At 44.8% G+C, this 24384-nt stretch overlaps 1 protein-coding gene across 1 annotated transcript in view; it reads left to right on the top strand.

Moving 5' to 3' along the window:
• The window catches only part of XKR6 (XK related 6), a 218376-nt gene that overhangs the window by 173525 nt on the left and 20467 nt on the right, over positions 1-24384 (top strand). The gene's annotated exons all lie outside the window — the stretch shown is intronic.

Raw genomic sequence — 24384 nt, 5'->3', positions numbered from 1 at the left:
CCTCGTTTCCTTCTTTCTTTGCCACCAGAGTCATTACTGGGGTTAGGTGCCTGCATGATTATTCTTCCATGACCAGTGGGCATTTATTTTTCTTTTTTAGTAGTAGACACAGGGAGAAAGAAAGAATGGGGGGAGAGAGAGAGAGAGAGAGAGAGAGAGAGAGAGAGAGAGGCAGGCCTGCAGCAGTGTTCCACCTCTCACAAAGCTTTCCTCCTGTAGATAGAACTGGGCTTGAACCCTGGCCCTTGTACATGGTAACATGTATGCTTTACTGGGTTGCCACTGCCTGGCCTCTCCATTTTATTTCTTTTTTTTTTTTTCATTTTATTTCTTTAGGGATTCTCCATACTATTTTCAGCATGGCTGTACCACCTGAGGGGAGATTTAACATCTTTACAATATCAGGACTTTTTATTCAAGAACATGGAATGCCTTTACATTTGTTTGTTTCAGTGTTTTCTTCACTCAAGTTTCCTAGCAAATACATCACTGTGGGTTTTAGCCTTTGTGTTACTATTTTTTTGCCTCTAAGGTTATCTCTGGGGCTTGGTGCTGGCACTATGAATCCACTGCTCCTGGTGGCCTTCCCTCCCCCTCACCATTTTACTGGATAGGACAGAGAAATTGAGATAGGAGGGGGGAGATAGGGAGGGGAGAAAGATATACATCCACAGACCTGCTTCACCACTTGTGAAGCATCCCCTCTGCAGGTGGGGGAAGGATGGTGGCTTGAACCTGGATCCTTGTGCAGGTCCTTGCACTATGTGCGCTTAACTAGGTGTGCCACCTCCCAGCCACCCCCCTTTGTGTTACTTTTTTATTAGCATTTTCTTTCAACAGTTATAGTTGTTCTTTGGAAATATGATGATTTATGTATATTAATTCCAAACAGAACAACCTAGTTGGATTTTTAAAATTTATTCGTTAGTTCTCTGGAGTTTTCATCTGAAAATTATGGTAATTTTACCTCCTCCTTTCCAATTATTACACTTCTTTCTTTCTCCGTGTCTCTAGATAAGTGGACTAGTACCTTTAGACCAATGATAAAAATTGTATTGCTACATACCCCCAGAGGGGGAGAAATGTTAGGAGAAGATGACTGTAGGGCCTTGAACTCCAATTCCATCAAGACCTGGAGAGAGAAGAGGAAAAAGGGAAGGACATTCAGAAGTAGCAGTAGGTATAGGTATGACTTAGAAATTCAGGACCACAGAAAAAATGGGTATATATAAATAAATATAGATAGTTATATAAATAATAGTCTACTCATATCTGTGACCTTGGGAGAACTACTGCAGTTTCCAATGGAGGGAATGGGTACACAGAACTTTGGTGGTGAGAATGGTGTGGAATTACACTTTTGTTATTTCATAATTTTGTAAATCAATATTAAATCACTAACAAGTGAAAAAAGGATATTGCTAAAAGATGTTTTGGGGCTATTTCTAATATTATCTAAGTATGGACCTTTTGACTTAAGCTATGCATGTATGCATGCATAACAATTTTACTATATTTTAAGATAAAATAAGAATTTTATTTTGAGAATGAATACTAAATTTTATAAAATGCCTTCTCAGTATCTGTGGAGATGAGCATATGATTTTTCTCTTTGGATCCATTAATATGGAAAGTTATGGTAATAAATGTCTTCATACAGCTCTGCATTTGTGGAATACACAACTCATTTGTCTAAAATCTGTCATTCTTTCACTATGATGCTAGATTCTGTTTGCTAATACTTTGTTTAAGAATTCTGCAATGATATTTCTAAATGAGACTGAGCTATAGTTTTATTTGTGTTTGTTTTAGGGGAAGGCTTTATGCCATTGTTATGATAGTTTTATAAAATAATTTGTAAGCTTTCCTTTTTCCTGTACTCTAGAACAGTGTAAATAGCACTGCAGTTGTCTGCTTCTTAAGAATTAGACAGATTGTTTCTATAAAACCAGTTGAACTTAGTTCTTTTTAATAGGTTCAATCTGTGACAATTTTCTTTCTATGTGAATTGTTCTCTTTTTCTTCATTTCCAAGGGTTGGTTCTTGTAATTTGTACTTTTCTATAAAATAATTTCAGTTTCACAGATGTAGCTGTGTAGAATGGGGCAAATAAGTCCTGTATGATACCTTTAATGTTTTCTGTTGAGTTCCTAACACCATTTCTTATTTTGTACATTCTTCCCTTTTGTACTTTTCTTGATTATGATAGCTAACAATTTCTTTTACTGTCCCCCAGTGAAGTAGCTACTTTACTTTCCCTAAAGAAGGCAGGTAGATCTCTTAGGCTCTAGGAGCTATTGGGAGGAACTGCCAAAGGGCTGCCAGGACCCCTATTCCTGCTCTGTGCTTGGTATACAAAGGAACATGGGTTATTTTGACTTCTGTGTTATTTTGGTAAATGCATCCTGAGCTCTCCTAGACTGTGTGTGTGTGTGTGTGTGTGTGTGTGTGTGTGTGTGTGTGTGTGTGTGTGTGTGTGTGTGTGTATCAAGATCAGTGAACTTCAGTCAGATATGCCACTGGAGGTAAAACAGCAAAGAGATGGCTGCAGAGAGTGGGATAGAGAGGCAGCCCTAAGAGGGACATGTGCTGGTGGACTGGAATGATGAGAGTTCCAGGTAGGAAAAGGAATGTAAGATAAAGTTGGGGGAAGCTGGTTATGGGTGTGGCCACAATTTGTCGAGAGGGGGTGTTCTGTGTGGGAATCCTCAGAGCTGTGATTGGAAGAGTGGCCAATGGCACCTAATTCGTGAGGCAGACAGTGACAGGATGACGCAGTGTGTCCAGGAAGGGAGGCTGTCTCTAAGTAGAAAAGGGTGCTGGAGTTTGGTGACACCCCCCACCTCGTAATCCCGACATGCTGAACTGAGACACAAATTCATAGGAGAGGACCTGGCTTGTCTATGGCTGTAGGCGTAACTGTAACTAAGGTTGGAGGTGAATTCCTTTGCCAAAGTGAAGGCCCCTTCACTTTGTGTGTGTGTGTGTGTGTGTGTGTGTGTGTGTGTGTGTGTGTGTGTGTGTGTGTGTGTATGCAGTCAGAAGGGAGACTGGAAGGCTCTGTTGGTCTTTTGGACATGTGGCCTATCCTGAATTATCCCGTTAGAGTCAGGGTTTTATGCCACAGATAGCAGAGATACCATAACCAGGTCTTTTTTGGGTGTTCTCTTTCCTTGCAAAAGAATGCATAATGGAACCCTAAAAAAAGCTCCAGTGATAAAACACACCTACTTTCTATCAAATCAGGTTTTAATACATTGCCTTCTCCCATCGCATGCATTATTTAATTTGTTTGAGATGGAGTGCGATTTTCAGGCTGTATAAATCTGTGGGAATTTATTATTTCTTGACAAGGATTATTGAATGTTGTATTAAAATTTTTAAATTGGTAAATGTTGGATGGTTTAAAAGTTATTAATTAATGTATAACATTAAATACCAATAAATTGCATGGTACATTTATGAACTTATCTTTGAAGGTCATTAAATATGTATATCAGGCAATAAATCTAGCCCCTCCCATAAATCTGTTTGAAGTCATGGTGATTTATGGTTTAGGTGGTCATGGAGGGGCAGTCAACATTGTCATTGGGTGTCCCTGAAATCCTCAAAGGCCACAAAGAAACTCAGCACCCATAACTTTCCATCTGTATTGTTCAGGGGGTGGGAGATAACAGTTTCTGATCCACAGTCATGTCTTGAAGCTGCCACCTGCCATAATGATAGCTGCCATGAGTGGAAGGCCTACTGTTCAATTTTCAAGGTGTAGCCTTTCTAATCCTTACAGCATTCCAAGGAATAAGTGTCATTACTTTATCCAAAGGTCAAGTACCTTCCCTGCTAGTTCTTCCTGAAGTCCCTCCTTCCATAACCCTATTCTGTGCCCCTCTCTGAGCCAGACTTGATTCTAGATCTTCAGAGCTAAAAGGATTCCAGCCCTTATGTCTTCTCTTCATAGTGAGACATCATCATCTGAGGGGCCACACCCGACTGTCCTGGTTCTTGGGGCTGATTAACTGATATTTGCACAGAATTAGTTATCTAGTTAGTCACATCCAGGGCAGCCATCCAATCTCATTTCAAATTTCCCTACTGACAGGAGACTCACCCCTCCTTTTTTTTTTTTTTTTTTGCCTTCAGGATTATTGCTGGGTCTCAGTGCCTGCACTATGAATCCACTGCTTCTGGAAGCTATTTTTCCCTTTTTTTGCCCTTGTTTATTGTTGTTGTTGTTATTGCTGTTGTTGTTGTTGGATAGGACAGAGAGAAATTGAGAGAAGATGGGAAGACCGAGGGGGAGAGAAAGATACCTGCAGATCTGCTTCACCACTTGTGAATTGACCCCCTGCAGGTGGGGAGCCAGGGGCTCGAACCAGGATCCTTACTCCAGTGCTTGCGCTTTGCGCCATGTGCACTTAACCTGCTGTGCTATGGCCTGGTGCCCCTTCTTTTAAATTAATTAATTAGTTAATTAATTAATTAATTATGCTTCCAGGGCATAATTATCACTGGGACTCAGCGCCTGCACTCCGAAACCACTGCTCCTGGAGGCTATTTTTCCCATTTTGTTGCCCTTATTGCTATTTTTGTTGTTGTTATTGTTATTTTTGTCATAGCTGCTGCTGCTGCTGTTATTGGATAGGACAGAGAGAAATAGAGAGAGGAGGGGGATAGAAAGATAGAGAAACTCACCCCTTCTAAGGTCCACTGGTAAACTGCTTGGACTATTAGAAATTCTCTCAATTTATGATTTGGGTAGCTTCTCATCCTTCTGTGTAAATTCTCCATATGGCCTCTAGGGGAGCACTGTGGCCCAGGAGGTAAGTGCTCAAAATATTTTGATCCCCTGTCTGGTCTCAGGAAGGTCACTCTTCCTGGTTCCATCTTTTAAAAACTTTATACTGGTCTGGACAACTTCTGTGACACTGGCAAGCTTTGGGAGACTACTTGGCTAACTGAAAGCTTCCATGACAAGAACTCTTGTGGGGAAACTAAGGGGCCAGAGTGGGAACTCACAAAATCTTATGAAACTTGGTGCTTTGGGGCACGTCACCTGACTACTTTGAAGCCTGTGTCTTTTGTAGAAGTATCCTTAGCTCTTTAGCATTTTGTGGCTCAGGCCTCAGGATGGGTGTAGCTCAGGAAGACAGCTAGGAAGATGACCTGTCCCAAACTGTAAGCTCAGGTGCTGAAAGAAACACATGATGGTGGCCTCTAGCAGTCACCACACATAGTTCATGGCTCACCCGAACTCTCAAATCTGTTCTCAGGCAGCCAATTTTAGAGGACTCAAAGCAATATTTGGGTATCGAGAGAGAGAGAGAAAGAGAGAGAGAGAGAGAGAAAGAGAGAGAAAGCACATTAGCAAGTGTCCTCACTTGGGAAGAATTCCCTACACCATATCCACAGCTTTGCAATTTGTATTCATTCAACAAGCATTTGTTAGACCTTTCTCTTTTTTATGTCAGATACCAGAATATAGAGGTAGGTAGAGGTGCTCTTTAGCCTGTTGCTCTTCTAGGACTGGAGTGGGTCTGGAGGTAGACTGTGGCTTTTCTATCAGTTGTGCCCTCTGTTTAGCTAGCACCTAGATGGCTGTCAGCTTAAGCTGAATGGAGAGATAAATATAGGATGATCTCATGGGATAGTGGCACCCACCAGGCCCTAGCATAACCTGTGACTTTGACATGACCAGGTGGGACTGCACAGGAGGGCATACACCATTGCTTTGGCTCCTGGGATCCTAACCAGCTACTGGGTCTCAGAATCCTGCCTTCCCTCTTTACCATTACGGAGATGATAGGGGAGAGAAGGAGCCTACGCCTTGCCCTTTGCTGGACCCATTTACTCCCTTCCACCTGCTAATTTGACAGGACACTTTCCTTTTCATGACCTCTGTGAGTTGAGCATGGTCTGTGAATGCTTTCCCCCTCTGCTAGTGGGACAGGGAGACCCTGGAAGAAGTCCAGGTGAGCAACCAGGTTGCAGGGAGGGGTATTCCCTCAGCCCTCCTGCCCTTGAGCACAGGAATTTCAGGAGACAGACCAGACCCTGCATACAAGAAGAAGCAACAGGAAGAGTCTCCTCAATAGGCAGCTGGGCCTTGGGATGGAACTGAAGGAGCTCAGGCCATCCTATGCACAGGGTACCCACAAGGCTATTCTTGAGCACCGATAGGCCTCTAAGCTCAGCTTTCAGTTTAGCCTCAAGGTCAGGCCTTGGACCTCCAACATGATGGTCCTGCCATGGCTTCAAGATTCATTCCAGCAGGAGCATAGGAGCTGCCTGGGAAGAGCTGGTGCTGACTGAACCCTGTGGGGTTCTTAGGGGGGCCTATCTCGGGTCTAGATTCCCCGGCATGACCATTCCGTTGGCCACTGGAGCCGGGCGCCAGTGAGAATCAGACCTGAGGCAGCAGGAGTGAATACACTGGGATCTCTCTCTGCGACCCGCAGCAAAAAGCGAGACCAGAGATCACCCAGGACACCATTGCAGGAATAGTGCACTTATTATGTGGCAGAGCAGAGTTTTTAAAGGGTGGTAGGGGGAAGCAGCTTGCTTATACCATATATGGTCAAGACAGTAGGGGATAGAGAAGTGGTGAGGGTCTTTCCAGTAACCGTGGGGTAGAAGGGATAAGGAAGTGAAACCACCAGCTAGCACAGAGCAGGGAGATGGGTCTTTGTGTAGGCAAGAGAGACTGACAGGGGGACTGAAACCTATTAGGCAGGTTCCTTCTTGCCATAGAGGCAAAAAGCCCCCTGAGGAGACTGATGCAAGGCCTATGCCTCCCAGGCATCCAGGGGTCCCCCCCTGGATGGTCCGTGCCATGTTTGACCTCGCCTTATGCAAGGTCCCACAGAACCCCATATTTGCCTGTTTGTGTGGCACCATGCTGCCCTCCCTCCTTGCTGCTCCAGGTCCTTCCTCCCTTTTTTAGCTCACTTCCTGTGGTTGTAGCCCATTTTAGCTTCACATCCACACTTTCAGGTCTTTGCCTGTATAAGCCTTTGTTGGCTGCCTGGTCTCAGTACTTCCCAAGGAGCTTGGAAACCCCTCCAGCTACCCTGCAAAGTGCCTGTCCCCCACCCCATGGGCAATCTTAGTCTTTCCAGCTCCAGCCTCCTGACTGAGCTCTAAATAACAACAGGAGACCAAGGGGCAGGCAATTTGGGGGGTGAACAATTTGACAATTTGAGACAAGGGGCAGGCAATTTGGAAGGACTAGCATATGGGACTCTTGGGGTGGGTGTATCTCAGGCTTTCCCACACAAATTATTAAGCTCCCATCCCACTTATGCTGTGTTGTTCCTTTCCCAAAAGCCAGATGAAAGATCCTATTTACCTGGTATGTAGTAAACCCATTTCACAGATGAGTAAACTAAGAATGTTTACTCTGAAGTCCTGCTACCATTGGGACCAGGCTGGAGGAGGTTTGTCAATCAAGGGGGCATTCTCAATACATCCAGTTACTTGGGCTCTTGCTGGAATCCATTTTAGGTTTGTTAAGGAAAGACCCAAGCAGCTACATTCTATCCAGGATATGGAGTGTCTACTTGTAAAGCCAAGCTCTGGACCAGTGGTTCCTGGCCTTGTACAACCCCCTAGAGAGCTTTACAGATGACAGAGGTTAGTTAGATCCTAACTCCTGGAGACCAGTAGGAACACAGCATGGGCACCTCTGGTGACTAATAATACCCAGGTTTCAGAACTGCTGTCTCTACCCACTGGTTCCTAAACATTCATGTGCACCATCTAAAGGTCTAGACTCCCAGGTCCCACTCACAGGGTCTCTTCTAAAGGCCTGAGAACTTGCATTTATAGACACTCCCAGGTGATGCTTACATGACTAAAACAAGATGGTTTTGACCACAGGTTAGTCCCAGATCCAGCAACTACAGCACTATTGAATAACTTGTTAGAAATGTACATTTCTGGGCCTAGGCCCCACCCCAAACACATTGAACCTGAAACCTGGAGAGCCTCAACCTGTGCTTTATGGACACCCCCACACTCCTATGAAGTGATTCTAATGTACTTTGTAGCCTGAGAGCTGCCACTCAAGACCTTTTGACATCATGGTCTCAGACTTGGGCTCTGAGGTGAGCTCAGTACCTTGAGGACTCTAAGGACTGGTGATGCTGAACTCATGTGGCCCCAGCACCTACGCCAGCAGGGTGTGTGAGACAGCCCGGCAGGAAGAGGATATCAGAAGTGCCTTCACTTGGCTCCAGACAGATGCAGCCCAGGCTGTCTTTCTATGTGATGGTTCTCACACTTGTGTTTGGTGCAGAGTCAGAGTGAAATTGCCAGATCCTGTCAGACAGTCGGTTGCCCTAGCAACCCTGCAGCTGCTGAAGAGAGAGAGAGAGAGAGAGAGAGAGAGAGAGAGAGAGAGAGAGAGACTTACCAGGCATCAGGCTCCCATCTCCCCACCCCCATCCCAAGTCTCATGTGAGCTGCTGGCTGCCTTGGCTTTCTAGTGATCAGGGATTTCTTCCAGGGTTCCAGCATGCAAGGGATGTCCATATAAAATGATCAGACACCCAGATGTATTGCTCTGTTTTTTAAGTCCCTCATGCCTGCCTTCAAACACAAATTGTGGGTATGTGCCAGTGCCTCAGGTGTCAAGGACAAACTAGATGGATAGCATCTCTTGGCAGCACTTGTGAAGCCATGTCTGCAGCCCTAGAGTCTTTGGGAGCCCATTGAGCTGGTAGAAACCTATCCAGTTCAGCTGTGGGTCCTCTACAGAGTTAGGTGCCCAAACCAGATCCAGGCCCATCAGATGGCACCCATCTCAGAACTCAGCTTAGCCAATGTGGATTTTTTTCAGAGCTGGGAAAGGACTAGGATAGACAACTGTCCCTAGAACCTAGGAACCTGGCATCTGTTAGGCTATAGCAGTAGACATGAGAACCCCACAAAGAGGTTTGTTGGGGACTCAGTTAACCCCTTCAAATAAGGATGGAAGGAGTCCTTAAGAAGTGGAGTTCCCAGTGAAAAGGAGGGGAAATATACAGGTCACTGGAGTGCAGGCCAAGGAAACTGAATCAGAATGCATTCCCATGAATGTGAACCATGTCCAGGGAAAAGGGGTTTAGGGAATGCTGTATATACCAGCTTGGGCCCAGGGGCTAGGTGGTGGTGCACCTGGTTGAAAGCACCTACTACCCGCTTGGGCCCACCTGCTTTGAAATAGGACGTGACAGACAAAAAGAAGGATCCCAAACCATAATCAGTGGGGAAATGGAGGAGCCAAGAGGTCCCTGCCCTGACCAGGGCTGACTCCTAGTCAGGCAGTCTAGGCAAGTGCTGATGCCTGGGAGCCTTCTGGAGAGAATTTCTGAAGTTTTACTTTATTTATTCACTTTTGTTGCTCTTGTTTCATTGTTGTAGTTATTATTGTTGTTGTTGTTGATGTCATTGTTGGATAGGACAGAGAGAAAAATGGAGAGAAGAAGGGAAGACAAAGAGTGGGAGAGAAAGATAGACACCTACAGACCTGCTTTACCAACTATGAAGTGACTCCCATGCAGGTGGGGAGCAGGGGGCTTGAACTGGGATCCTTACGCTGGTCCTTGTGCTTTGCGCCACCTGCACTTAAACCGCTGTGCTACCGCCCGACTCCCCTAGTTTTACTTTTTTTTTTCTTTTTACATTTGACAGTAAATACAATAGTTTGTACAAGCATAACATTTCCCAGTTTTCCATATAATAATACAACCCCCACTAGGTCCTCTGTCATTCTTTTTGGACCTGTATTCCCCCACCACCCAATCCAGAGTCCTTTACTTTGATGCAATACACCAACTCCAGTTCAGGTTCTACTTGTGTTTTCTCTTCTAATCTTGTTTTTCAACTTCTGCCTGAGAGTGAGATCATCCCATATTCATCCATTTTTGACTTATTTCACTTAACATGAATTTTTCAAGCTCCATCCAAGATCAGCTGAAAACAGTGAAGTCACTGTTTTTGATAGCTGAGTAGTATTCCATTGTGTATATATACCACAACTTGCTCAGCCACTCACTCATATGTTACTAGACACCTGGGTTGCTTCCAGGTTTTGGCTATTACAAGTCGTGCTGCTAAGAACATATGTATACACAGGTCTTTTTGGATGGGTGTGTTGGGTTCCTTAGGATATATCCCCAGGAGAGGAATTGCAGGATCATAGGGTAGGTCCATTTCTAGCCTGCTGAGAGTTCTCCAGACTGTTCTCCACAGATGTTGGACCAATTTACATTCCTACCAGCAGTGCAGGAGGGTTACTTTGACCCCACAACCTCTCCATCATTTGCTGCTGGTACCTTTTCTGATGTATGACATTCTCACAGGAGCGAAGTGGTATCTCATTGTTGTCTTTATTTGCATTTCTCTGACAATCAAAGACTTGGAGTGTTTTTTCATGTGTTTCTCAGCCTTTTGGATCTCTTCTGTGGTGAATATTCTGTCCATGATCTCTCCCCATTTTTGGATGGGGTTATTTGGTTTTTTGTTGTTGAGTTTGGCAAGCTATATATTTTGGTTATTAAACTCTTGTCTGATGTATGGCATGTAAAGATCTTCTCCCATTCTGTGCAGGGTCTCTTGGTTTGGGTATTGGTTTCTTTTGCTGTGCAGAAGCTTTTTAGTTTGATGTAGTCTCATAGACTTATACTTGCCTTAGTCTTGAAAAAAAAGTCTTTTTATTTATGTATTATTGGATAGAGACAGAGAGATTGGGAGGAGGAGTGGGAGATAGAGAAGAAAAGAGACTGACACCTGCAGCCGTGTTTCACCATTCATGAAGCTTTCTCCCTACAGGTGGGGAGCGGGAACTTGAACCTGCATCCCTACACACTGTAATGTGTGCACTTAACTAGTACCACCGTCTGGCCCCATGAAGTTTTTTTTTTTCTCTCTTTCAGATCAAATGTCCTACAGTATAATGCCAGGGTGAGATCCTGAGTTTGATCCCCAGCACTGAATGTTCTAGGATGATGCTCTGGTTCTCTCTCTCTCTCATATATATATATCCCTGTGGTAGTTGAAGTGTCATTTCCCTGGTTCCCAGGTGAACTGAGCTGCACTTGGACTATGATGTGCATTGCAATCATTCTCAGGCCCTGAACTAGGAGGACTGAATTGTCACTGTGTCAGTGTTTCTGAGCCTTCAACTCTGAACTCTGTGTGTGAGACAAGTGCTGAGGTGTTTCATCTGCTACACTTTTGCAGAGCTTGACTTCCAGAAGTATGCTGGAAGCCCCAGGAAGGTGAAGGGGTGTAGAATCAATCATTTGTTCCTCTCATCACTGCCTCTGCATGCATGGCGTCCTCTGAGATGTGTGGAAACTGCAGCAGACCCTTCCCCTGTGGAGGTAGATCAGGTGAATAAATACAACTCAGGGGTCCAGGAGAAGGTTCTCAGAGTTCACAGACCTCCAGTGAACTAGAGTGGTGTCCAGAGCTGAGGGTTAGGGGTGCCTTCCATTCTGTGAACTACTTGAACATTCAAATAAAGGGGGGGGGTAGTGCTCATACTCTTTTCCAACTTCAAAAACAGATTAACAATAATATCACCTGTACAAAGGTACAAAATATAAACAAGAATACACTTGCACCTTCTGGAGGAAATCCTGCAGGGGTCACAGCTCTGGGAGGGTACAGTCAGATCCTCTTAAATCTGAAAGCATAGGGCATGTGCATATTGGGGTTCATTCACCAGGGCCAGCTCCAAGTCCTACAGTGGCAGACTAAGGTGACAGTTTTGGTGCGGGAAGGTCCAGAAATGCAATTTGATTCTAACACCCCATGCTGGTGGTGGAACTGAATGGCATTTTGCAATTTAATAACCCCTTCATTGTGTGATAATATTATGCCTGGGGGAAAAAGCCTTTAAACCTCCTTAGGGTTTACATTTTCTTACCTCTTAAAAAAGATGGAAAATAAGTCTCCTTAGTGCTGCGGGGGCCAAGTGTTCCTCCATTGCCTGCACCCCGCAGGAAGTCTTGACTAGGCCAAGACTTCTCTGATTGTACTGCAAAGAATAGTACTCAGCTAGACTTTGGAATTTTAAGGGAGAAGCTGCCTGCTGCTCCCCCAACCCAGTGAAATGTACAGCTTTTACTTTAAAAGCATAATGTGTAGTTAGATGTGCATTTGTGTTTGATGAATATCCAGTACCCCCCATCTCATTGTCAAGGCAATGAGAAAAATTCTTGAGACGTATTGGGCAAAAAGGTCTCAGATTATTTTACTGTGGACTGTAAGTCATAAATTCCCCAATAAAGAAATTAAAAAATGAAAGACCTCAGACATGATCCATGGCCTCCCTTCTTCCTGAAAAGTCCACAGTTAGAGTTTTCTGTCATACCTTATGGGTTGTGCTGATCTATCTGAGCAATGTTCTGACCCTAGGGACAATCCTGAAATTCTCTTTGGATTTTTTCATTCATTCCTCAGAATGGTGAACATAATTTCCCCCTTTTCCTTTCAGGTCTAATCCTCTCTTCCCCTCCAAGCCACTCATGACACTATTACTCCATCCAAATGTCCTTTCTTTTTCCTCCTCTCTCTCTGGGTCTTGATGGAGCCAGAATTCAGAGCCCTCTTATCCTCTTCCTCCTACCACTTCTCAAACACTGGGAGTATGAATCAAAATTATTTTGGGGTGCAGAAGGTAGGAGTTCTGGCTTCTGTAATTGTTTCTCCACTGGATATGGGCATTGGCAGGTTGATCCATACCCCCCAACCTGTTTCTAGATTTCCCTACTGGGGTAGAGCTCAGGAAAGGTGAGGTTCCAGGACACATTGGTGAGGTTGTCTGCCCAGAAAAATCTGAATGGAAGCATCTGCAGCTTGGTGTCTGGACATAAAAGTTAGATAAAATGGTTAATGAACAGGAACCAAATAGTAGGAACAGAACAGATGAGATTAAGGATCTTAGTATGGAAGAAAGCTAGGAAGTCCATTTTAGGCATTTTTCCAAGGGCCCACAACTATGGCAGTTTTTGCTTGAGTTTGATAAGTAGCATGAAGTTGGATAAAAATTGTCTGAGAAAAAAGATGTCAGAGTACAGAAAAGGGCTAGAAAGTTGGATTAGGGCAGAGAGTATTTCCCATTCTTAAAAAAAAATCCTATGGATAAAATTAATTATTTATCTAAAAAAAAATAGACTTTCAGCCTCCACACTAGAGAGAAGTAGATTTTGTTTCATGTGGGAGCTCACAGTCCTTGGTATCTGGCTGTAGTAGAGTCAGATTTGGCACATCCAGTCTTCCCTGTCTTCTCTGTCTCCCACTGAGGCCCAGAGGATAAGCAGAAGGGACCCGCTTTCCTCATTCTTGTGGCCTGTCCATACCACACTCGTTGTACAAAGACACTGAAAAAAGCCCTCTGGGCAACACAGGAGGTGATGTAGTAACTAAAGCATTAGACTTGCATGAACCAGAGTTGGCTCTTGCTGTCTCTCCTCTGCTCTCCTCTGCTCTCCTCTGCTCTCCTCTGCTCTCCTCTGCTCTCCTCTGCTCTCCTCTGCTCTCCTCTGCTCTCCTCTGCTCTCCTCTGCTCTCCTCTGCTCTCCTCTCCTCTCCTCTCCTCTCCTCTCCTCTCCTCTCCTCTTCTCTCTCTCTCTCTCTCTCTCTCTCCTTTCTCTTTCATGTTAATGAATACATTAATCTTAACAACAAACTGTTGGACTTCCTGGAGAGTCCTGGAGTACCATATGAAGTATCTTCATGTTTGCATCAACCCAGACCTGGGAGCCACGAAGCAGGCAGGTGCCCAGGGTAGCCCCACAAAATGTGGCCCAGACTCTGGGGTTTGTAGGAGTCCCGGAGAGCCCATCCTTCTGTGCCAAAGGGTTCATTCTTTTCTCAGGTTTCCTATTCCCTGTTAAAGGCTAGACATCACTTTTACACAGAAAAAGACCAGTTCCTCCCAAACACAGTGATGCTCCTGGGTCTTGCTTCAGAAACCCCAGAACTGGCATGACATTAGTTGCAGAATCTGCCATTTCTAGGTAGGAGAGAAAGCAGGGGTGGGGGTGGAGGGGTGGGGGGGGGGAGAATGAGTCACTATAGTCAAAGAAGAGGTGGCACAGCAAGACTTGAAAGCATGAGGCCTTGAGTTCAGTCTCTGTGCCAGGTGATGTCCTGATCTTCTCTCCCTCTCTCTTATTGAATAAATCCAGTTTTCACAAGCAAAGATGGGAAAATGTGGTGCATATGAGATGGCCTGCTTCTCCAGCTGGAAGGGATAGTGCTGGTTTTTGTCATGGTCCCTGTCCCTCTGCCAAGCCTCTCTGACCCCATGTCCTGACAGAAGCAAGTGCACTGCTTCCCAGGGCACCCAGCCCTCCCACACTGCTTACCTTGCTGATGGATATTGGGGTCTCAAGAGAACCTCAACCTGCAGTAAATCTGGTTGGGTCCTTCTGAAGAACAGTGTCCCCTAGCAGGAACTCATTGTCACTTTTGATTTAACCATATGAAGCTCAGGGAACACCAGAATGAGTGTCCTAATCACATAATTACATTAGTGCCGACTCCAGAGAGTCAGCAGGCTGCCTGCGTCCTCGTGTTCAGGCCTCTGTTTCCCGAGGTTTCACAGATGGCCCAGATAGAACATTCCTTTTCCAGATGACTTGCCTTGGTGACTGTCCAGATGGAGCTTCACAGAAGGATTGTGCAGAGTCTGTTTGAGATTCAGGGATTAGTGAAACCACAGCAAGAGCCATTTAGATCTTCCAGCCTGAAGTAAATGAGGGAAACTGAGGCCAAAAGACAGCAAGTGACTTGCTTAAGGTCACACACCACACAGTTAGACTAGTACAACTGCCAAAACCATGGTGAGTTCCTTCTTTCTGGTGTAATAGATTTAGAAAGCATTAAGGCTTAATTAAAAATGTAATGAATTCACTTTTTTTAAAAAAAAATTTTAACAGTTAAAAAAAGGATAATCTTGGGGACTAGTCTGAGATTGAGTACGCTTGTTGACTCAATTTGGTTATTTTTTTTAAATTTATTTTTGGTGTTTTTTTTTTGGTTTTTTTTGCCTCCAGGGTTATCACTGGGGCTCAGTGTCGGCACTACGAATCCACTGCTCCTGGATGAAATCTTTTCCCACTTTTTTATTGGATAGTACAGAGAGAAAATGAGAGAAGAGGGGGAGATAGAGAAGGGACAGCAAAGATAGACACCTGCAGACCTGCTTCACCGCTTATGAAGCGACCCCCCTGCAGGTAGGGAGTGGGTACCAGCCTGGGTACTTGTGCTTTATACTATGTGTACTTCCTCTTGACCTCCATTAATTTTTTTATTTATTATGTTTTTTGAAGATAGAGAGATACATAGAAAGAAACCACAGCGTCAAAGCTTCCTTCAATGCAGTGGGAGCTGAGCTCAAATCTGGGTCTCGAATATGGCAAAGCAGCACAATATCCAAGTGAACTCTTTTGCTGGTTCAGTTTAGTTCCCCATCCCACCCCCACCCCCACCCCAGATGGGTGCAGCTCAAGTTCCTGGACCCAAAATCCACTGATATGTTTCTATAGAGATTTATTTTTTTTGATATTTATTTATTTATTTATTTATTTATTTTATTTTCCCTTTTGTTGCCCTTGTTGTTTCTCATTGTTGTTGTAGTTATTATTGTTGTTGATGTCGTCGTCGTTAGATGTTGTTAGATAGGAAAGAGAAATGGAGAGAGGAGAGGAAGACAGAGGGGGGAAGGAAAGACAGACACCTGTAGACCTGCTTCACCGCTTGTGTAGCGACCCCCCACACACACACACAGGTGGGGAGCCAGGGGCTCGAACCGGGATCCTTATGCCAGTCCTTTCGCCACGTGTGCTTAACCCGCTGCACTTCCGCCTGACTCCTTCTTTTTTTACTTCTTTTTTTTAATATTTATTTTATTTATTTATTCCCTTTTGTTGCCCTTGTTGTTCTATTGTTGTAGTTATTATTGTTGTTGTCATTGTTGGATAGGACAGAGAGAAATGGAGAGAGGAGGGGAAGACAGAGAGGAGGAGAGAAAGATAGACACCTGCAGACCTGCTTCACCACCTGTGAAGCGACTCCCCTGCAGGTGGGGAGCCGGGGTTCGAACTGGGATCTTTATGCCGGTCCTTGTGCTTTGCGCCACCTGCGCTTAACCCGCTGCGCTATAGCCCGACTCCCCCCCCCCCCCCCCCCCGCCTGACTCCTTCTATAGAGATTTCTATAGTTCTGAGGGGGGGGAGGAGAGAAACCTGCCTGGATGAGGTGAAGTCCCACGTTTGCAGTTCCATCCTCCCATGGAGGATCCTCAGAACAGGAGTTTATGACTCTTGGCTGGTAGCTTCTCCATCTGTCCCCAGTGCTTGTATTCTTTCTTCCTGTCTGTGACTGTGGGCTCAGTGTCTGAGGGGGCTGCTTGTTTGTTTCCCAAGTACTCTGCACTCCCCCCTCATTCCTGGGGAATGAAAAGCTTTTCTAGGGGATGTAAGTCTGTCCAGGTGTTTCTGTTATTATTATCATTTTTTTAAATGTAGCACTGGGGAATGAACCCAGGGCCTCATGTGCATGAAATATGGCTGCTAAGTGTCTTCTCCAGGCCAGTCTTTTATTTATGAACTTTCTGAGACTAAGAGAGAAGAGGGAGGGAGAGACAGACAGAGGGAGAAAACACAGCACTGCTATAGCATCCATAGAGCCCCACTAGTGCTATCTGATAAGATTTGTGCTCTGCCAGGTGAGCCATCTCCAGCCCCATTTTGATCTTTTAAATCATGTTTCTTGCAGCCTCAGAGAAAGGGCACTCACTGGGCCCTGCTGCACTGGTGGTGAGAGACTGGTTGGTGGGGCTATCACCACTCATGGGACACCCTCCTGAGCCACCCATCCACAAGACCTGACATCACTTGATACCCACAGCAACTGCATCTCAGCCCTGAAGCTTTCAGGTGCTTTCCTTCTGCTGTGTCCCCTGGGCTCCTGCAAAGAAATGCCATTTCATGCCTGCTATCTCAGAAGTGTGCCCTGAGCCACCATGTTCAGCTGATGTCAGGGACATGGGAGAGAAGGGCTAAAAATAGCTCCTATTTGATGTGCAGCTCTCTGGGGCCAAGCTGCCAGCTCCCTTCCTCCAAGCTGGAGGGAGAAAAGAAGGAGGAATAGAAGGAGGAGAGGAGAGAGGAGAAAGAGAGGGATGAAAGGGAGGAGGTGAAGGAGGGTGGTAGAGGGACATGAGGGGGCAGTTTGGCAGTGGGAGGTCTGCTGCTATATTCACACTCAGCACTGGAACCCTCTGCCCTCAGAGCACTCTTCCCACTGGACCAGGCTGGGGTGGGGGGAGATCCTCAAGCCCCAGACCTTGCACTTTAGGTGGCTTGGAAGGAATTTGAAGGTGAGATGTGTGCATGGAGTCACCCATGTAGCCAATGTGTAAGTATGAGTACACCCATGTTGTGTCCAGTAAACTGGGGTGGAAGAATCAATGGACAGCTTGGTCCCTGTCTTCCCTCTGTGAGCTGTGTCTCAGGCGTCTGACATCTGACATATTACTTGTTGAAATGACTGTTTTTTTGTTTTGTTTTGTTGTGTTGTGTTGTGTTGTGTTTTTTTCCCTCTATAGGCTCTGTGCCTTTACTGATTTAGATGGGCCTATCTCTGGACTTGTCTTTCCACTCTCTGTGTTTCTCTCTGTTTGTCGGTACCGAACCTTTTGAGGGGTGCCGTAGCCTTAAAGTCAGGTAGGGAGAATTCTTTCAATGTGTTCTTCTTTTTAGGGTTTTTACTGTTTTAGTTTCTTTCCACATAAATATTAGGACTGGTTCAGCTATGCTTTAAAAAAGCATCCCATTGAATTTGTGTTAAATGTGCAGATGAATTTGGGGAAAAATTGTTATTCTTTTATCACTATATTGAGTCTTTCACCTCATGATCATGGAATATACACATTTAAGTTTTCTTTGATTTCTTTCACTAGAATCTGGCAACCTTGACATACAGACTCTTAACATTTTATTAGGTTTGTTTCTAAGCAGCTCATTGTGGGAGGGGCTAATTGAAATGGTATGTGTTGGTAACATTTCAATTTCCTATTGTCCATTAATATTCTAGAAATATATATATATATATATATATATATTGATTTTCATATACTGAGCTCGTATCGTGAGACTGATAAACTTCTAATGGGCTCTGTAGGAGTTTTTGTATATTCCCTGGAATTTTCTTTCTTTTTTGAAAGTTTTTTATTGGGGTATTAATGGTTTATAGTCAACAGGAAAATATAATAATTTGTACATGCATAATATTTCCCAGTTTTCCACATAACAATTCAACCCCCATCCCTGGAGTTTTCTATCTGGCTCATCATATTACTCACCAATAGGGTAGGCTTTGCATTCCCATTTGTGATCAGTGTATGCTTCACACTTTTTCCCGACTTATTGCATTGGCTAAGGCTTATGTTATGACACTACATAGGAGAGATAGGGCTATAGACATTATTGCCTCAGTCTTACCTTAAGAGGAAAATATTCAGATTTTATCTGTAAATATAACACTAACTGCAAGTTTTTGTAAATGTCCTTCATCGGTGTCAGGATAAGGAGGTTATCTTCTGTTTCTGGTTTGCTGAGAGTTGTTGTTTTGTTATGAATGGATGTTGAATTCTGTCAAGTACTTTTTCTGAATCAATTGATGTGATCAATTGGTTGATCCTGTTAATATCATTAACAGGATCAACCAATATGATGACTGTATAGCTTGATTTTTGTTTTTATTATTTGATGTTTTGCCAGGGAACAAACCCAGGGGCTCATGTATGTGCAATACTTCTGAGCTGCCTTCCTGGCCTGATTTTTATTCCATATATTTAGAGTGAGAAGAAAAGAGGATGAGAGTTACCAGAGCACTTCACCATCCATGGAACTCCACTAGTACTATCCAGTGGTGCCAGGCATTGAACCCAGGGACTCACACCTGGGAGGCAAGCATTTTACCACTAAGCTACCTCTTGGGCTTCTGACGGTGTTTTGAATATCAAACTAGATTTATATTCCTAAGATCACCCCCTACTGGCTATTTGTATCATTCTTTCTATATAACTAGATGTGATGTGCTAATATTTTGTTGAGGATTTTGGCATCAGTGTTTATGAGGAACATTTTCTGTAGTTTTTACTACCTTGCACATTATTTTCTAACTTTGGTATTAAATTTATGCTGACCTCATAAAACAAATGGGCAAGTATTCCTTCCTTTTACATTTTCTAGGAAAATGTAATGTGAGTTCTGTTTCTACTTTACAATTCAATAGACTTTACTACTTTTCTTAAGGAGGATTTTCTAAGTTTTAAACTCCCCCAAAGCTGAATTCAACCCTATTGGGTCTTTGAAGGTAGGTTGTTCTTTATAATCAGAGGACTCAGAGTGTTATTTCTGAGAGTGTTATAACAAGAAAACCAGTCAGGTGACCCTGTTCAGCCTCCTGCCCTACACAGAAATCCTTGATTTGCCACACCAGCCAGTCTTAGGAAAAGCCTGAGATAATATCCCCACTGTAAAGGTGTGACATGACTTGGGAAAGATCTCTGAATCACCTGACCCATAACTGGCTGTGTGATTTTGGAGAAATCACTCATCTTCTCTGAGCCTCTAGTTAGCCAATAGGAAAAAGAGAATGATAGCTGAGTTTCCCTCAGAGTGCTCAAGGAACTAGAGAGTTCTGCTCCGGGTGCCCAAAGAGATGTGTATGGGAGGGAGAACTGGGAGAGAGATAAGCAGAAAGAGAGCAGCTGGGAATGGAGTGTCAGCTATGGCTTCTTGGCTCCAAACTGTTCTCACAGGCATAATTAGATTTCATACATTCATTCATGCAACAGGTCCTGGGGGCCTGATTTTGGATCCAAAACTTTATAGCTGAATATAGAGAGGCACAGAAAAGTTAGGAAAGTTTTCTCCAGGTAGCACAGCCCTTGGCAGAATAGGAAGAGAGCTTTAAGTTTTAGGGGAACAGCTTGGAGTAAATTCAGAGGACAGGGTTAATTGACCTGCCACTGAGGGGGTATGGGGAGGAGTTACAAGGCCTAATCTGAGAGTTTGAAGCCCAGCCCAACCAATCATGGAACTATAGGTAAACCAAGTCTGTCTAGCTATCTATCTATCTCAGCACTGGAAAACTACTCAAGAACCCTGTACGTGCTCAATGCTGTGAGTGGCATCTTAGCCCATTTTTTCTTTATCATTATTATTATTTTTTAATTTCAGAGAGAAATAGGTGAGAGAAAGAGAGAGAGAGAGAGAGAGAGAGGCAGACAGACACTGCGAGAGAAGAGACACCACGGCACTGTGTCACCATCCATGTGTTCCCTTGTGGTATCAGAGCTTGAACCTGGGGTCTCAAGTATGGCAAGACACATACTGTTCCAGAGGAACTCTTTCTAGGTACCAAGGCACAACTAAACTGCACAGCCTCAGTTGCCATCGATAACTGAGTGATGCTGTGGTGGGGTCTTCATAAGATGGTGTTGAGCATTAAATGAGTTCATAAGATGACTATGCTTGTTGCTAGCTAGGACCATCACACAAACATCAGAGATGATTCTTTTTTAGAGCATAGGCTGGCTTTTGGGCTCTGTGCAGTTGATCAAATGATGAGGCACCCCCCCCACCACCACCCCAATAAGTACAGCCCCAGCTTGGGGTGGTGACTGCCCAGGGCCAAGAATGAGCTACCTTGCGGAAAGTAGCCAGGTGGTATCCAGGAAGTGACCTCCACCCCCAACCCCCCCTCCACCTCACCCTCACTTTTAGACCCATACACTTCTAAGTCGGAGGTTCCTGGAGTGCATTTTGTGTTCCTAGGAAAGAGGATACATGTGACAGAAGGAGAAGCAAAATCCAGGCGGAGAGGAAATGGGTGTCTTCTCTCCTAAACTACCTTTCTGGAGCCTGCCGGGAGGGGCAGTAGGGAAGGGTTTAGGGGAGCAGGAGCCCCCACCCCCCTTCTGTCTCCTGCTGATGCTAGGGCCTCTCGAGGGGACTCTGCAGCCGCCTGCAGCCCCTGGCACCCCGCGCTGCGGCATAGGGGAGTGCGGGCCTGGTGAAGCCAGCAGGCGGCGAGGATGAGATCACCGCGGAGTAGCCTCCTGTGTAGCTTGAACTCTGGCGCCACCTGGTGGTCACAGCTAAGGCTGTCTCAGGACAGAGACTGGAGGTCACTTAGACCCAATACAGCCTTTCCTGTTCCCTGAATCCCCAAGGACCTCAGGGAAGAGGAGGGGATAGGAGCCAGTTGGCATGGGAGAGAAGAAAAGCACTGGATGGGAAATATTGCATTTCAATCTTGCTTCAGCTTCTGCTTCTGCTTCAGAGTGGGAATTGTGAGATGGGCGATTGGATGTGACTTGTGCACTCCAGGCTTGTTTAGCCACTAGCACAGGGCTGTGAGACCCTCATTTTGCCTCTAACACCCCTTCTCCACCCTGTTTTCTTCCCATACTCTGAGGTATTCTCAGAGAAGGAACTCTTCCCGTCACCTCTGAAGGTACAAGAGACAGCCAGTACAACAGACAAGCTCCAGGACAGACAGATAAGACTAGAGACAATAGGAGAGGGGATGGAAAAACAGGACTGACAGTGCTCCTTGAGCCAGGGGATAGGCCCAGAATTTCCTCTGAGACATCTGGGAAGCTAGGGGGGGTGGTGTGATAGCATTCATTTTCAGTATGCACCTGGGCTGCTGGGAATACTGTTTGTGTAACTAGCTAGGAGACTTTGGTTGTCATCCACCAAAAAGGCGTGTGGTAGGGAATTGACTGGAGGTGGTGACAGAGACAGAGATATAGACACCCCCCACTACCTCCACAGTTCACCAGGGGCCCCAGAAAATGCTTGAAGATCATGGGGTCTGCCCAGGAGACAGTGTGTTCTCCCTGTTCTAGTTTAGGGTCTACATTTTGTAAAGCAGATAATATCCATTTCCAGAGGTGGGTAGGGACACGTATTCTGATGGATTCTAACTGCACCTCCAAAGTTGTGTTTTCAGACTTCTCTTTGAGCCTGGACCTGACCCTGCTTCACAAAACAAACTGACTCAGAGTCCATTCTCCCTTTGATCAGGGCTGGATGTTAGAGCTTCTGGAAATGTAGGTCAAAGCAGGGCTTGGAGCTTTTAGGCATGAGCCCCCAGTACCCAGTGTCTCTCCCCAGTTTCCCCATCTTCCCTGTGAGGTGAGTTCTTTACCTGTGTGAAAGAAGAGTAGCAGAAACAGAGTGGCTGTCTTTAGTCCCAGGTCCTGCAGTTATAAATGAAAGAGTTGGCTTTTAACCCAGACCCATCACCTTGAACTGTATTCCCTTCCTTTGCCTCTGTTTCTCTCCTGTGGAACAATGTGGGTACCTTTGTGTAACTTCATCCACTGTGTATGGAGGCTCCTTTGCAACCACAAAGGGACACCTGGTCTCTAAGGTCCAGCTTCTGGGAGTCCACAGCTTATTGTCTCTTAACTAGCCACGATGCCAGTGTCAGTGAGGTGGTCTTCTTGGCTCCCCACTGTCCTATTCCCATTCTCCCCTAAGACCCACACCTACCTAGGGCTAGGATCCTGGGCAGGCAGCCTTGGTGATCAACACAAATCTTACAAATTCAAGTGTCCTTCCCTTCCTCCTCCAGAAAAGGGACAAAAACACCCCACCCCCACCTCCACCCCCACCCCCACCCCAGTGTGTTCCTCTGGGGATCTTGAAGCTGACAAATACCACTCACCTCTGAGCTCACCTAGGATACTTCCTGGTGAGCCAAGGAGTGCATCTGGTTCCACTCTCCCATTTTATTTTATCTGTTCATTTGTTATTTATTAACAAGAGAGAGAACTAGAACCACAACATCACTATGGCATATGCAGTCCTGGGGATCAAACTCAGGACCTCATACTTACAAGCCCTGTGTTCTGCTACTGCAAACCTCCCAGCTACTGTTTATGTATTATATTAGTAATTTACAAAAATTATAAGATAATAGGGGTACAATTCTATGCCATTTCCACCACCAGAGTTCTGTATCCCTATCCCCCTTCAGTGGAAACTGCAATAGCTCTCCCAAGGTCACAGATATGGGTTGGCTCCATATTTACACACATATATATATGGTGTGTATGTATGCCATTTTCTTCTTTAAATTTAAATATTTTTTTATTTATTATTGAGTATAGATAGAGAAATTGAAAGGGAGGGGGAGATAAAGAGGGAAAGAGACAGAGAGACATCTGCAGGCCTGCTTCACCACTCATGAAGCTTTCCCCCTGCATATGGGGACCAGGGACTTGAACCTGTATCCTTGTGCTCTGTGATGTGTGTTTGTAACGAGGTGTGCCACCATCTGGCCCCTCCCATTTTTCTATGGTCCTGGCTTCACTTCTTTTATTTTTTTATTAGTGATTTACAAAACTACAAGATAACAGGGGTACGTTTCCAAACCTTTCCCACCACCAGAGTTCTGTGTCCCCATTCCCTCCATAGAAAACTGCAATAGTTCTCACAAGATCAAAGATATGAGTTGACTATTATTTCTATAGCTATATATATATATATATATATATATATATATTTATGTATGTTTGCCTAATTTTTCTGTGGCCCTGACTTCTCTTCCTTTCTAAGTCATAGCTACTACTTCTGAGTGTCCTTCCCTTTTTTTTTTCCCTTCTCTCTCTGAGTCTTGATGGAACTGGAGTTCAGAGTCCTCTGGTCATATTCCCTTAACAGTTACCCCTCTGGGAGTATGAACCAATGGTGCAGAAGGTGGAAGGTCTGGGGTGCAGAAGGTGGAAGGTCTGGGGTGCATAAGGTGGATGCAGGAGGTGGAAGGTCTGGCTTCTCTGCAGGACATGGATGTTGACAGCTCAATCCATACCCCCAGCCTATTTCTATATTTTTCCTAGGGCTCTGGAGAGGTGAGGTTCCGGGACATGTTGGCTCAGTCATCTGGCTAAGGGAGGTCAGGATGGAATCATAGTAGCATCTGGAACTTGATGGCTAAAAGGCAGTGAGATATTAAGCAGGATAAAGTGTTTAATAAACAGAAACCAAAGAGTAGGAATAGAGCAAATGAGAATAGAGACCCAAAGTTATAAAAAAGCTAGGAAGTCTACTTTAGGTGTGTTCCTAGGGGCCCATGACTTTCCTTAAGCTTGATAGCTAACATGAAGGTGGACTAGAGATATTGTCTGAGATTATGGTGTCAACGTTGAGAATAGAACTTGAAAGCCAGATTAGGACAGAGAGTATCTCCCAAACTTGAAAAATATATGTAGCTACAATTAACTATTAACTGTGTTGATCTGACCTGGGACGCATGTATATTCATACTTAGCGTAGGAGCCTGTAAAACTTCCAAGTCCCTATCAGC

This window comes from Erinaceus europaeus, chromosome 2 (genome assembly GCF_950295315.1).
Source record: "Erinaceus europaeus chromosome 2, mEriEur2.1, whole genome shotgun sequence".
Classification (NCBI taxonomy): domain Eukaryota; kingdom Metazoa; phylum Chordata; class Mammalia; order Eulipotyphla; family Erinaceidae; genus Erinaceus; species Erinaceus europaeus.
This window is presented reverse-complemented; position numbering and strand designations above follow the sequence as displayed.